Raw genomic sequence first — 16830 nt, forward strand, 5'->3', positions numbered from 1 at the left:
TTGCAATTAATAAAACATTTTTAAAGAATATACTAGAAAGTTTTGGAGAAAGTACCCCTTCTGATTCATCTTCAAGGAGTGTTCTTTCTTTCATTCCTAGATCAATAATTTCAAACTGAATGGGGAAAGAAATACAATACTTTTCGATACAATACTTTTTATTTTAAGCTTAATGCACTTAAATGCAACTTAATGAAATCAAATTTAAACGATGTAATGGTATTTATTTCAGATGAATACACCCATACGAAAACTTTAAATTCAATACTCGAGTTATTGTTGTAGAAAAAGAATAAAAGATTCCAACTCCAGAAGCAATTTTTTTGAAAAAAGCAGGAAGTTGGATTTTATTTTTTAAATCAGTACTCATAAGTTAAGGAATCGGAAAAATATAAAATCTACTGAATTTCAAATATACAGAAATGTTCTGAAAAACAGTATACTATTCCCTTGCATTTATGTGTTAACACGCTTGTATGTAGCATCTAGTTAAATCAATTATTATTAGTAGCTTCAGAAAAGGAATTTATATTATAATTAAAGGATAGAAATATATAACCTTTAAAAGAGAATTAATATTCATAAGTTTCAGATTAACTGGAAATGACATGAAATTGAGTAATTTTAAATTCATTTCACTGAAAAATTCACTGTAATTAAAAATGCAAATGAACAATATGAGACTTATGATGCAATGAACACGGATATAATCAGATACACGTGTTTCTGTTATATGCAAATATTACTCAAATATTATCAGTACTAGAAACGAGATGCAAGTAATCCTTAACAATTTCTCCTCATTATCCTTTAGATAGGATTTAACCCTATAGGCCGTCGACCGAATCCAAAGCTTGCTCTGTAACTGACAGTTCATGTACTCGATTTCCTGTTAGAACGCCCATCTCCTCGGAAGTCTGGCACTTCCATCTATTTTGGTTGTTAGGTGGGCTGAGCGCTTTCGTCGGCCTTGTTGTATAGGGCATCACATAAGATGATGCAAGGATTTTTTGTGACGAAACCGGCAATATATTTTTGCCCCAGCAACGTGCTGATGACAGAATATGCCTAGCCGAACAATACAAAGTTTGGAATTTGTAACTTATGATGCATCTTTTTATATTACAGAAAAGCTTGACGGAAGGATATGGAGTTCAGTAAAATATTAAGAAAATAAATTACACATTTTTTAAAGCAAAAGTAAAGCTTTGAATATTTTTACACAATATAAATTTATTAAAAATTCTTATAGAACTATGATTACTTATTTTAACTATGATATTCAGAAAAATAAAACTCAGAAATAAAATATCAAACTTTTTTTAAGGAAGCTCGTATGTTTTATTGTAACCTTTTTATGTTTTTAAAAAAAAACTACGTTTTCTTCTATTAAAAATTACACTTATAAAAGAGCTGTTAAACTATAACTATACAGAAAAAAATTATTCATAAATATAATATATAATTATATATTATCGTTACAAAATGTTAACAATTTATGAAAAATTTAAATGGGTTCACTCTTATGAAATTTTACCCTCGAAACAGTATTCTTAAGAAAACGGGAAAAGAACACTTTAAATCATAGTTTCTGAATGAAGCAATGGAAATAGCTCCTTTTTCTAAATGTTATTAGGAGAGTAATGACATTTATATTCCTTTTCTTTGCAGATCAAAATTCAAAATAATTATTTGAAATAAAATTTTATAATCTAGTACTTTAATTTCTGCATAGGCATTAAAAGTTACATATTATTAATTATAAATATATATACTGAAATTATAGACAGATTTCTGATAATCCGAATCTATTTTCTTTACTTTTATATTACATAAGAGACATATGATTAAAACACTATAAAAGTGATTAACTGAAGTTTAATCACTTTCATTTCAAATTAAAGTAAAAACTTTAGCGGAGACAATAGAAAATTAGGGAAAGGCGCAATGTGTAAGACGTCAGAAATAACGTGAGTTTATATATGAATTAAAATTTAAAACTTAAAATATTTTGGTGAAGAAGGCATTAAAATTAAGTTACATGAAACATGTAATGGGAATTTTTAGTAATTACTTATTTCGGCGAACTAACTGGTCGCAAAATGCGGCTAGTCTAATATACATATAGAGACAAGATCATTTCACTTAATGATTGAAATAAAGTATCCATTTCAAAATAGTTTGCGGGTTAACTACAATTCCGTAACAAAATGAACTGCTTCAAAAGTTTCGAAATTTATAGCTTTGGTCCTACAGGAAATACATTCAAGATAAAGAAAACAATCTTTTATAGCACTGATGACTTGGCAGCCATTTCTTGAACGAAATATCAAGAGGGCCTTTAATCTGTCAAGAAAACGCCATTACCAGCATTTAGGGAATGTAACACATTTCATTTTACTTAAATTTATGATTTAAAGATAATCCAGCTACCCCCAAATCATATACCCCCAAAACAGACCTTTTAATCGTGCACAAGTTACAATTCTGAGACTAAAATTGTTTTGAAATTTGATAGAACTACATAAAAATTATGATTATGTCATATATAAATTAAATACAAATAATCGTTGTTTAAATCTTTTTTCTAACAGTAAATGGAACAAAATAACCTTGAATACCATATGCATAATGGCCATATATTTCTGAAAAAAGTAAGGAATGAATGTTACTTTTCAAAAATGCGATCACTACTTATAATAAAAAGAAAATGATCTTGAGGATCTAAAAACTAGAAAAAAATCTAGAATTATGTATTCGGTGTATATATACTTTGAAGGTGTTAATATGCATACTCTATCAGTAATTTGAAATTTGAGAAAAGTTTTTAATTAAAAATTAAGCGATATTTTAGTGCTTTTCTTTACATATTATATATTTTTAGCAAGAAAATAAAATTAAGTTTAAATAAAAATTTTAAAAAATTGTTTTAATCGTATCCATATAATAACAATGTAAATCAATTTTCAGTTTTGACAGTGTTTTAAAATACTTTATATAATTTCGTATAATGGAATATATTGTCGTTCTAAAATCAAAATATATTCCCCGCTTTATTAATTACTAGCCGCCTTTGGTAATCAGCCGGTTCGCCAATCATAATGTTCGTTAAAATTTTAAATACTTTATGTAATTCCTACTTTAATAGCTTCATCATTAACATATTTCAAAGCTTCAAATTTTGATAGCCATATAATTCAGTCATATTATAAATGCTTTCAATCATAACGTAATATGTATCTCTATTTTTCTGTTAGCTCCCATAGAATTTATGCTTTAAATTTAAGTGGAAATGATTAATCTACAATTAATATATTTTTTACTGAAACAAAGCATTTTTTTTAATAATATGATTGCGGAAAACAGAGTCACTGAGCATTTAAACCTTATGGGCACTAAAGAATATATTTCTTAATTAATGTAATATTTCAAGAATTTGTCAACAAAACTTTCTCAGATCATCATGAACAGATCAATTAATTAACAATGCTTGATTTTAAATGCATCAACACAAATTTAAAGCATAAAATAAACAGAATCGTTTAAAATAATCGGTCGAAAACAGGTTAAAAAAACTACTTATGACTACTGACTACTACTTATTAAAATATATGACTAACATAAATACAATTTATTTACAAAAGCACAAAAGTAACTTAAAAATAATTTAAATCAAGTCCGCATCCTTTCAAAATAGTTGTCAGCAATCAGAACACAATGCGCATGCGTGAATTTTCAATGCCAATTATGGTAACGCAAATTCGCAAATTTTTTACTTCAGTTGGGATAACGCTATGCAGATTAGAAATTTTTAATTTCCTTTATTCTGCTTTATTTTTATTCAAAAGTACTTCAGAATGAATGTGAAAGATCAATTAATTAAGAATGTTTAATTTTAAATGCATCAGACATTAAGAAAATGAACAGCATCTTTTTAAATAAATTTGTTAAGCCTATCCTCTTTAACGTGGGAAAAAAATTGAAGCCTTACTCATTTGGAGGGTGGGAAAATGGAGTTTTTTGGCGGGAAAGTTAGTTTTAAATTAATAATTAAAATTCTAATTAAAAATTCAAAAAAAAGGGACCCCAGGTGCACATTCCCGACCTCCAAGGTATAAATGTGCCAAATTTGGTAGCTGTAGGTCGAACGGTCTGGCCTGCAGAGCGCGAGCGCACGCACACACACACACACACACACACACTGAGCTTTATATAAGTATAGATTAAACGCGTGATTTTTTTCCATATTGAACGCTAAAGAAGAAGAAATCTGTTTAGTATACGGTTATGTTCGCATGACAGATAAGTGAAGTTATACTATAAATGCTAGATAGTTGATGAACCACACAATTATGTTTTTAAACTCTATGATATCAGGAGATTTGGCTCTTTAGGGGTGATTTTCCAAACTTAATGGACAGAGCAAGTATAGTCTATTAAAATAATACAGTTTCAATTTCTGTTAAAATATGATGCTTAAAAATATTTTCTTCCCTGAATATTGAATATTAAGATACGAAATGCAGATTTCATTGAAAGTAAACAACCTTTTATCTAAAATCAAGAAATCTGTATATATAAAAACACGCTGAAGTAAGTAGAAGCTATTCTGAATTTCGTAGTTACATTTCCACTTTCGCTTTCATTTCGCAGTATATATATTTATTAATTTGCTCCTGAAATAATATGTATTATTCTGATTTCATGAAATTTATATTTTTTTTCAACCAAATCAGATAACATGGCGAAATTTTCAAAATATACATTTCATTTTAATTATTTAACAACCTATATAGTTAATAAGACAAAGCAAAACGACTAATCGCCAACCTCGGCTAGTGTTATAAAGATTACTACTTTCTACTACAAAAATAAAATAGTGTTACGTTGCTTAACTGCTTTAATTTCATTATTTTCAACTTCTGTAATATATTTGGTTACAAATTTTAACGAATTTAATAATTAATACATAGACATTTTAGATAGCGCCATATCTGAGAAATGAATTTTGAGCTTTATTAATATACTAATCATTAATTAAGAGCTCTAAATTTATTAGAATATTCTATTTTTTTCGCGAATCAGTAATTGTACAAACGTTTACGAAGTTAGTACAATGTGAAAACTAGTGAAAAATCGGGTTTAAAACTCCAGTCTAATAAACATGAAATATGCGAAGAAACAAATAAACTATAAAACAAAATTCACTTTTTCGTTCAAAAAACAGAGGAAGTAGGTAACTATAAAAATAGAACAGTATGTGCCAGGGGACTGTTTTAATTTTATTTCATTTTTTCCGAGTATATTGCTAGTTTCAATGTTCATCTCCATAATTTGCGAAATTTTTTGTAGACTCGTTGTAAATGATTCAAGTTATTTTATAAGCCCTAAAATTATGAAACTCAGCGTGGTAATTTGATAATCGATCTGTCATTCAGAAATAAAAATGAAATTTCTGAAGCTTAACTATATTTCAATCTTTTACATATTGCACAGCAATTCTATCATTAAAAATTTCATTTTTTAATAATGTAACTGTTGGTTTGCAAATTTTAATAAGAGATTAAATTAATTCCAATAAATATCCAAGACATTCTAAACTGCACACAAAAAGTAAAGAGCAAAATCGCATTTTACATCAAACACCGGTAAAACGTAGGATTTTCCAGCGCCCAGTATTTGGCGTTTTGCCTATCGTACATTCCATTGCGCGCAAAGCACGCCTCATCCAAACACATTATATCTGTTAAAAATGTTGGCTGGACTTGTATTTCATTCATGACAAACTTGCGCGATACATTGCACCGCTCGGCATCTCCATCCAGAAAAACCTGTTAAAGCATCGGTAGGCATGGATGAGTGCTAAATTCGCTTAGGAATTTCAACACCTGACTTTTGGAGATCCCACAGTATTCTCTGTGGTACATTTTGGATATGCAAGGGCGTGTGCTAATACCTTATAATATGTTGATCCTGAACTGATCAAATAAGAGACCACTACACAAATGTACAACAAAACAAATCTGCACAGAAACAACTTGTTTTCATCTAGGTTAATATTATTTACAAAACTCACATAACAGTTGAAAGTTTAATCATAAAATAGATCCTCGATCAAATCGGAGAATAGACACCCAAAAAGACGCTGATAGGCAGTTAGCGCAAATGGCTATTCCAGGGGAAGCTCCAGAAATCCATCGATCTTTATCGGGTGGATCTTAACACAGAAATCCGAATCACACGGAGCTTCTCACAAAATCAGGAACAACTTCTTCTGACACGATGTCTCACCGAACTTGCCTTTCACTGATCTCCTTTTTTCCCTCTTCGCCCCCCCCAAAAAACTTCTCATTTTATTTCCATCAGATCTCCACCTCTGACTTTCTTATTGGTAAACTTCAGTTTCTTATCGCCCAACAGCTACCCAGCAATGCTTCCTCAATTTCCAGTCGATCGTGGGAATGTCAGTGATCCATCTTTGTAGCTGACCTTTCCCGAACCAAGGTTAATTATAAACAATTCACAGCTAACACTGCCAGAGTAAACCCGCCTTCGACACTTAATGACAACGGTTGCTGGTGATTGATCATTTCTTGAAGACATGAGGAGTTCCTAATGGAAAAAAAGTTTAGCATCTAGATGTTTTGAAGTTCTTATTCCTTGAAGATATGATGGATCTATTTCAAACGACGAAACACACATTTGTGGCCCTTTATCTGGATACAATAAATGACCATACACAATGAGTCTAATAGTGAAGAGGATGCCCATCTGACAGTCCGTAGGGCACTTAACGATGTGTGCGGAAACTGGTGACGTTACATCTTGCGGGAATGCCAATTGCAACGTGATGAAAAATGAGAACGTTACAACCTCGTCCTGGATCGAACTCGACTACTCACACAACCTGCCTCTCTTAAACGTTTTACAATAATTAGGGTAATTTGATGAGAAATATGTGGGCTTGCAGGAAAATAATGCAGGTATAATCTTGCTGCTGATCACGCCTTAGGACTACATTTACCATAAAGTAAAAACATCTCAATACTGAGCTTTGAAAAATTTCTCCTTGACCATGAGTATCAAAATAATACAACCCCAAGAAAATGTCTCTTTTATAGCTATTTCATGTGAATAGGCATGACCTTTCTTATGTATTTGCATAATGAACAAATTTCGAACACCAAGCGCAAGTTACATTGAGTTGATGTGACACTATGTGCACGATCTACATATTGTTCTCTGTTTATGAAGACCATGTAGTAGAAGGGTGCAATCCCCGGGGTTCAACCACAATCCTTTTGATTTGGGTTCACAAGCCATAACATTGTGCCACATTGCGATGTCGTGTTTTCCCGAAATATAATCATTTCACTTTCCATTCATTTTTACTAAAACTTTAATAAAATATTTTGCGAATCATTAATCCAAATGTCAAAATCAGTTTATCATTAATATTTGTAGCTGTGTAATGAAAAGAAAATTAACTGACAATTATAATCTTTGGTTTTGAAAAACAATTTGTGTTTCCACTTTAATAATCTTCAAACTATTTGCATTGAAATACAAGTAAATACAAACTCGTACCTGAAGAGAAAGTTTCACGATTAGCTCAGCAGTAAATAATGTACTTAAATTTCAAAATCTTGATGTTATAACGTATAAAGAATCTAAGATGATACATCCAGAATATAAATAAATACTACATTCTTACAACTCGTAAAAAGAAAATTAATGGCCTTGTGGTGGTAGCTTCATAAGCTAGTTAACAACTTCCGGACCACGGTGAACACTTTTGTCTCCACATTGGTGACCCGGGCGTGATATGAACATGCAACCTTCTGATGTTACTAGTGGTTATGTTACGCGGCTACGGACCCTAACGTCGCAGGGTATTATCCTCGGGAATGCAGTCTCCACAGCCTATTCTCATCTATTTAATTGAGACTACCCTGTTTTAAGAAAAATATGTTACTACGGTTTGAAAAATGCTTTTGTTTAGCATTTGCATGATGACAATGGCTATGCATGTTTATTTCAATTATCTTATTTGTAAATAACAGACTTTTCAAAGATTCATTAAATTTCTGTGTTAGTCTCATTTTATAAATAAATTTCTTGTCGCCTTTAAAAAGTAGCCGATGATGACAGCCAAATTATTCAATAGCCAAAATGATAAATTTTTAAAATTTATCATTTTGCTGAAATTTTTTATAAAATCTCAGTCCTAATCATGGTCCAACAATTAGTTTCTGAACTTTTCATGATATGTTTATATTTTCAATTGAGAAACAAATGCATCTAATGACCTAAATAAAAATATTTATTTTGTTTCAGCTCTGAAAAAAGTCATAAAATTTAAGTTAAGTACTTCCATTACATAATATATTTATGACAGTATCATTTTCAGTAAAATATTTTTTTTACACTCTACTTTAAAGGAAAGAAAACCTTTTAATATTCTATGATCGAATTTAACCGATTATTATTTTAGTCTAATCAAATCTTGGGAAAAGTCGGGTATTGATTGGCTTATTTTCTCGGAAATGATCAATGGAGGGATTTAAAAATTCAGAGTTTTTATATAATAGTGAAATTCAAATTTTTATAACTTAGTTTTAGTCAGAAGAGAGTGGAATTTTTAAAACTTAAAATGTCAGTTTTTATTTAAATGTTAGTGAAAATTTTATCAAATATCATTCGTAGGAAAGGTCTGTAAAAAATTTATAACTTGCAATTTATCAGTTCTTTTATTGAATAAAATATTATATATATTGCTTCATTTAGACCATTTGTTTCTTATTTGATGCAGAATCTCATCACTAATTATTTAGAAATTAGCTGTTGATCTTCAATTAGAGCGAATATCCTGTACATATAAACTACAATTGCCATAAATAATACAAAATTTTTAAATTAATATAGTTTACAAAAAAACTTTTCTAAATTATATTTTTTTATTTCATAATTATCATCATATTTCATATTTATTTCATTTCTAACAGACATATGCTGAAAGCTAAGATTTTCTAGAGTTTATTTTGTACCGAGAGTGTGTACTTTTGTGAATATGATTACAATATGTTGATAAAAGTTAATTTTTCTCATGCATGTGTAACTTAAACGAGTAGGTTAAATTTTATTTCACATGAAATATACCTTTAAAAATAGGCTCAATATATTTTTTGGAAATTAAAAAAAATAATCAAATTCAACATCAAAAACATTGGTATCATTGAGAAGATAGTCTTTTGAGTTGTAAAATAATGTGCTAATGAATTATCAGCTGTAACTTTGTCGGAAAATACAGCCGAAGAACATCAAGAAAACTTTTAATTTTTAATTAAAATTATAATAAAAATGTTACACACACACACTTTATTACAAAACATGCCTATTGCTGTACAAGACAATATGTAATGTTTCCGCATTTAAATTATCTTGTGTTAATTTGAAGTTCTATCTTTGAAATTTTATTCTAAATTTGCTCTGGGAATGTTTTTTTTCCATCTTGCAGATTTTTTTAGCTTCAACAATTATTTGTAACTATTGCCATGTATGTGCAATTTCTGTCTTCATTGCATTTCCTCAAAATAAAAATCAAGTTAATAGATTTTAAGCATTATCCTAATTAAATATTAAATAGACACGATAAATCAAGCAAATTAAATTGTTTTTATTAATCTTAACTTATATTTTACTATACGATATTAAGAAATTTATATTAAATAATCACAAACTTTCAAAATTCTACATAATTTCCTTCGTTTTATACGAAACTCCGTCATTTTATTTAAAAGCATTAATCCGTTACCATTAAGTACCAAATTAAATCATTTTATATATCTACACCAGAGAAGAAAAATAAATTCATCATCCAGTTGCAATGAGGCATTTTATACAGTCCTTAAAGTTATTCAGAGGAAACCGTATCCACTTATGTTGATACAAGTGTTGGGACACATTTAATTATCCAACTAACCGGTGCAGTTTCCTGGATTATAATAACATTTACTCCCACCTACCTTGCTAAATTAGATGCCGGCATTATGTACAGGCATCTAACATCCTAGCACAAGATTTGTACAACTGTCATGGTCAGGTATGACAATGAGGAATTGCATTCTGATTCGAATGATATATTTATTGCATTCTCATAAGAGCACTTTAGATATATCCATGTCTCCTATATTACTATCTTTCACTTCTGTTTTTTTAGTTCAGGTTCACAAATAGCGGTGTGGGGCATTTTTTTTTCTAGAGTTATTGTTCTTCTTTCCGATGTAAATATTGAACAAAAACAGATTTTTCTTACACAATAAATGAAATGCGGTTAACATATTTTTATAGCAATCAGCTCATTTGAAAGTTTGCACAAAGTCTGGATGTGGGATCTGGATTGTGTGCATTAAAGTAAAATACAATAAAGCTTTATCAAACAAAAACCTGCTGAAAATTTTAATTTAAATTCAAGTTCAATTTTAATTCCTCGTATACGTAGTTCGAGAATGTATTGCAATTGTTAAAAAAATCGAATTAGTTCTTTTTACGAATTTTCATGTTTTAGGCTATCTGCTGTTCAAAAAATATATTTTTGGAAATGTCTGTCTGCGATTAAGATAAATCAAAACCGCTTTGGGATAGACAGAAACAAATTTGGTATACGTTGTTGATACAAAATTAGTAGATTTTCATCAAATTTCCTAATTTGTAAAAATACTTTCTGTATATTTTATAATTATAGTTTTCATTGTTTTATTTGCTGGATATGACCAATAAATTCACACGTTGTATGGATAATAAATACAACTTTTGTTTACATTATAGTGTATTGATTATAAAGGACAGATTATAATTGGATTGTTTACATTATAATGTATGTCTATAATGCCTATTTGTTTACATTACATTATAACGTGCATTATTCATTGTTAAAACGTTTCAGAAACTTTTAAGAGTAATTTAACGACAGCGGAATCAAATCTATATAAATATCATACTACGATGTTTCGAAGGAGAGAACTGAATCCTTTCCAATTTCCTAAACTCTGTTTCGATTTGTGTTGCCTCTAAAACTGTTTACTGTTGAATACGCAAGTGACTGCATTTTCGATTTACACAATGCGTGTGTAAAATGAGAAAAAAATTTTAAATTTGAAACTTTATAAACTTTACAGTGAATTTCAATTGGCTGTACGCTCCTATCAATAAGAAAGAGGATGCAAGAACAAAACTCCCTTGTGGAAGAGTATTCATTTAAAAAAAAAAAAAATTAGAACGTTCATCTTGCAGCAGACAAATACTGAACCATCTAAAAATGGTTTCTATTATTTATCAAAGAATGAAGCTAAGTGGACGTTCATGCGTGAAAACAACGCAAAAGTGGTAAACAGTTTCTGAATATTCCACATATAAGCCTTTGAATCAGGACAAAATTTGAAATTTAGGAATTGTGATTGCAGAAGATATGTTCTGGGAATGTGTCAGGAGAAATGATGTAATGATTAGAATTCCTGAAAAGACTCTCCCTGAAAGCAATTCTTACAGCATCTTGGTATAACACCGTCAGTTAAAGATCCCAACAGCTGTTTCTTAAAATTAAAAATGAGTAATTGCGTCCATTTCATTTTTTGTACGTATGAATATTGACAAGAAAACACTGTGCTAAATTTCAATTTACATAACTAGACCGAAATTTAAAAATAAAGTTATCCAAAAATCAACGTAGATTTGAATGTGCCACCATTTATGCAGTGAAGTGTTGGCAATCCTATTAAAAATATTTGACAGCTGATAGTTTAGGTTTAGTGAGAATACAGCATTACACGATAGAACAACATGTTTTCGTTGTTGAACAATTTTTAAAAAATAATAAATGTTCGTCGGCCATGGTTAAAAAATTTAACAATTGGCCCACTAGATAATGTGATTTAACACCATTGGATTTCTTTTCATGGGAATATTTGAAATAAAAGGTCTATACAAATAAGGCTCCAAATATGCGTCCTTTGAAGGAGAAAATTCAACGCTGCATCTATTGCCACATTTATACAAAATGGTCATCGAAAATTTTAACAAAAGAGTGCGTATGTTCCAGCAAAGCCGTGGAGGTCATTTGTCCTATGTGTTATTCCATATATAATAATATTATCTGTACTTTAAATTATGTTTTTATTGAATCATGCAGAATTTTTTTTTTTTTTTTTTTTTTTTTTTTTTTGTCGTGCGACTATTTTATGCCAAGATTTTTGCGCAGTAGCTTCTGAGGGTAAAAACTCCTGAGCACTCGAGGGCAGAAGTCTGACTTCTAGCTCAAATGAAGATAGCACCCACATACACTCGCTTGCACGACCCCTTTTTACAGGGGGGGGGGGGTTCATTCACGCACCTCACAGAGACGGAAGCACCTCACGGGGAAGACGGTTCATTCACGCACCTCACGGGGAAGACGCGCTACCCATAGGCCAGGACAACGGCAAAACAACTGTTTTTTTTTTTTTTATTTAATTCATAGCTTACATTAACACGTTATTCTATCTTGTAATGGTCCATTTTTTACTAATTCTAAACTATCAACTGCCAAATGGCATTTTTAATAGAGTTGTCAACACTTTACTGATTGAATGGTGGCAAATTCAAATCTTGAGTAAATTTTCGGGCAAACTTTATAATGATCAATTTTCTAAGACGGATAAAAGAGTATTTGATAGAAAGATAATGCATGGCTTTGTGCAAAATATTGACTGTAAAATTTCAAAACGAGTAATATATTGTAGGTAACAGTTTTTTCGATTCGTGGCCGACAAAAAGACAAATTGGGAATTTAACTTCAATTAATTTTTTCATGTGAAGGCATGATTTCAACATGGAAATCGAAGGCAGAACACTTTCCGTTCGCAATAACAAGCAAACAAAAGCAAGACGTCAGTAATTTTTCCTTCAGTGTTTTTACTCAGATATTCTTTTAGTGATCGTTTTCATCCTTCATTCAAGAAAGAAAATCTTAACTATTGTTGAAAGGGTATGGGTAGGCATTAGAGATTTTTTATCTCCTCCCTTGTAGCATGAGAAATTAAGTGTCAGCAATTTTTTAGAGGGGGGATTAGAAATTAAATAAAAAAAGGGGGATTTGGATCAGGGAATAAAAGAAAGTTTTATAATGAAGTAACATGGGGGATTTTAAGAGAAAATTATATTATTAATTATTGAGATTGAAAAATATATGGAAATCCAATTAATTTCCTAACCCAGATCTTATTTCCTTTCTACAATCAGAAAACCAACAAAATGCAAAGTTCGCTTTTCTGCCTTTTCAGTTAAAATATGCATAATTGCTTTTCTGCCTTCCTAGCAAAAAGCTTAAAAAAACTTAAAAGATTATGAGATGTGACACAGCAAATATATATATACAATACAGATACAACAGAAAATTTAAATCAGAACCAGCTTATTCTATTTCAATTGCTGCGACACATATTAAATATCTTGGTAAAGATTCTATTATTGTGGTTGTTATTAAAATAAGAATAACACGTACAACACTGGTTACGAATTGAATATGTTCCTCATATTACGAGTCTTAAGATTTGGAATAACATTTATTTTATTTTCATCTTATTTATTCCCCAGAAAATAACATATTTAAGGAGTAATTTCAGCCTCTATTTATATTAAAAATAGCTTTTCTAATAAAATTTTCAAGGGATATTAATAATTATTTTAAAGCGGAAGAAATGAGATGCAGTTAAATATCATTAGAATTTCATCGCATGTATTATCTTAAGTGGCAAATAAAATATGGAAAATTCTACAGAAGAATGTTTTTCGTTTTATAATTATATCGGAGAATTTTGTATGAAAGCATCGACAAGCATAAAAATGGCTTTTATTACTACGCAATTCGAATAAAAAATTCAGTAATTAAAAGAAAAAAATGTTGCAGTAATATATTTTGATATTTTACACATTTATACTAACGATATCCTTACACATTTTCGATATAAAAGAAATCAAGGATATATATTTTTAATCTAACTGCAAACAGCAAAACAATGCAAATCTTTCCAGCCTTTTGATTTTTCCTTTCTTTTGTTAAGCAATAAGATAAATTAATGAACATGAATGCGTATTTAAAATGATCAAAAAACTTTGCCTTAAGTTATAAGCGATTAATTGAAATAATAAAAATAATTATTGACTATAAATTGTTATTTCTTCGTTTTCTATTAACGTCTAACATTCTTGCTCTGTTATTGAAATAATTTAAAACAAAATATTTTATGTTTTCATGCTGTTTTTATATAAAATTAATAAATAAAATAATCATAAAAATGGAATTCTATGTATTTGAATTTAAACAATTCTAATTAATCAATGCTTAATCATTACATAATATTGCTTCTTAAATACGATGCAATGAATTTAAAAATAAGATAATTTCTTATATATTCTTATAATAATATTTTCTAATACTTATGGATTTTTAGGTTGGTGTCACAATTTTTCATATGAAGTTTTCACATGAACATTTTCAGCCAAATTTCGAAACTAATTTATAACAAGAGAGAATATTGCCAATTTTTTATTTAGCAAAGCTAATTTAATATTCAGTGTATTAAATATTAACCGAAATTTGTACACTTTTCAGCAATAACTTATGAGCAAATTATCGTTGTATCAGAATGATAATTACCGACTGTCAGTACATGAAAAATAAGTGAAATGCCTAACCTGTTAATATATTCTTTTCATAAATAACCTTATAGATTTGTAAGGGTTAAAAAAAACTTTAATGAAAATGCAAGAAGGATTTACAAAAACGGAAATTTTATAAATAAACTTCGCCTGTCTGTGAAAGTTAATAATATAACGTTAACTAAAGAGCAAATTCTATGTTTATTAAAAAATCATTAAAAAATAGAATATTAAATAAATTATTAAAATCATTTTCAAAATTCAGATGGCAACGTTGAAAAAAAGGACGGATAAGCTAAAATAAGAAAATGATTAAGAAGCGATTAGACAATTACATATTGATGATGCATTACTGTTACATATGACAGATGCATTACTGAAAAAAATATATTAATTTCTTTTCTTTTAGCATTCCCTTTATTTCTTTCACAGGAATGAAAATTTAAATTCAACAGATTTCATTTTCAAATCACTATGAAATAGACTTGATCTATACAAGACACGGAAATCTATTTCTAGAAAGAAATAAGCAACAAAATAATTTGTAACAGGGAATTGTTGAACTTCCATGTCGAGAAGCATGGAACTGACACATTATCGGAGCCTAAATTCGTAATAACGAGTCAGACTCGTGCATTCCAAAATGGTTTGTGTATAACTTAGCAAGTGCCATTCAGGCAGTATATGTAACGATTGATTTTATGCTTTATTATTTTTCTATATAATTACAAAATAATTTATCTTGTACCAACTATGAAAAAGTGCAACAATCGATTTAAAAGATTATAGTTCTAATAATGATTCTAATTTTTTGAAAATATGTAAAATCTAGTTAGACATTGATCTTATGAAGATTCTGATGAATAAGAAATGATACATCTGCAAGTATAAGGAATTTTAATGACTGAATTGGGAATTTAAAGAAATTATGCTATAGCACCTAATAGAAAAAGATTCGCACGGCTGTTTTTTTTTTTTTTCAATAAAATATTTAGATTTAGTGAGGTTACTTGTACGACAATTTGATTGATTAGTACAATAATTGCATTGTAATTCTTGAATGTGAGCCGAAATTATTCGCATTCAGATAACATCATATACCGCCATTTCATATACTTTTGAGGTAACAGTAAGTTATTATTCTATGGCAAAAAAGAAAGTATCACGCGAATTTACGAGATGGCGCTATATGACAATAGAAACAAAAAGACTAATAATTAGTTATATTTATTTTAAATCTCGTTTTTTCAGGACAGATACCTATATAGATAAACTTAAAAAGTAAAATTTTATCTAAATTTAAAATTTGATCGAAATTGTTAGAGCAGTTTGAGATAGTCGATATAAGAATTGCTCGTTTAAAGTTAAACGATATTCTTTCATATTTTTCATTTTTCCTATATATACTCTTCAAATTTGATTTCAGAGGCTTTTTGTATATTTCACCTCTACATAGTTATAAAACAATTTAAAAGTTACTCAACGCATCTTGTCCATAATATATACAAAGTGGCATGCTAATGCTTTAAGACATTACTTACCGAAGCCATTTACGATTCATATCACGATTCGGCCTACATTATTTTATACTAATAGTTTCATATATCCATTCCTATGGTATACTTACATTCGAATCATATAGATCATGTGAGCATGGCAGAATGTCTCAGCAAGGAGGGAATTAAACATAAGAATTCTAGAATCTCTCTGCCTTTTTTAAAAAGGGATGTTTTATTTCAGATAATATTAGAAGAAATTTCTATTCGCAGATTTTTAGGTACAAAATAAACAACTTTTCTTTATCATAATTTTGGAATTGGTAGATAATTTTACAGTTAATCACTTATAATTTAAACCAATAACTATTAATTTCCTTCTATTTAATGCCCTTCATCGAGATTAATTAATCTATTAATCTCCTTCATCGAGAAGAATGTAGACTAATAGATGTGATAGGAATGTAGACTTTAGAATAAAAATTGGATGTAGACTAAAAGATTTCATAAGCAGACTAAAAGATCCCCCCCCCCCAAAAAAAAAAGATTAACGACTGAAATGATGAAAATGTTATACCGCAAGGGAAAAAAGTCGATTACATAAAAAAAGGTCCTGATACCAATATATAAAAAAAAAATG

This window comes from Argiope bruennichi, chromosome 7 (assembly GCF_947563725.1).
Source record: "Argiope bruennichi chromosome 7, qqArgBrue1.1, whole genome shotgun sequence".
Taxonomy (NCBI): domain Eukaryota; kingdom Metazoa; phylum Arthropoda; class Arachnida; order Araneae; family Araneidae; genus Argiope; species Argiope bruennichi.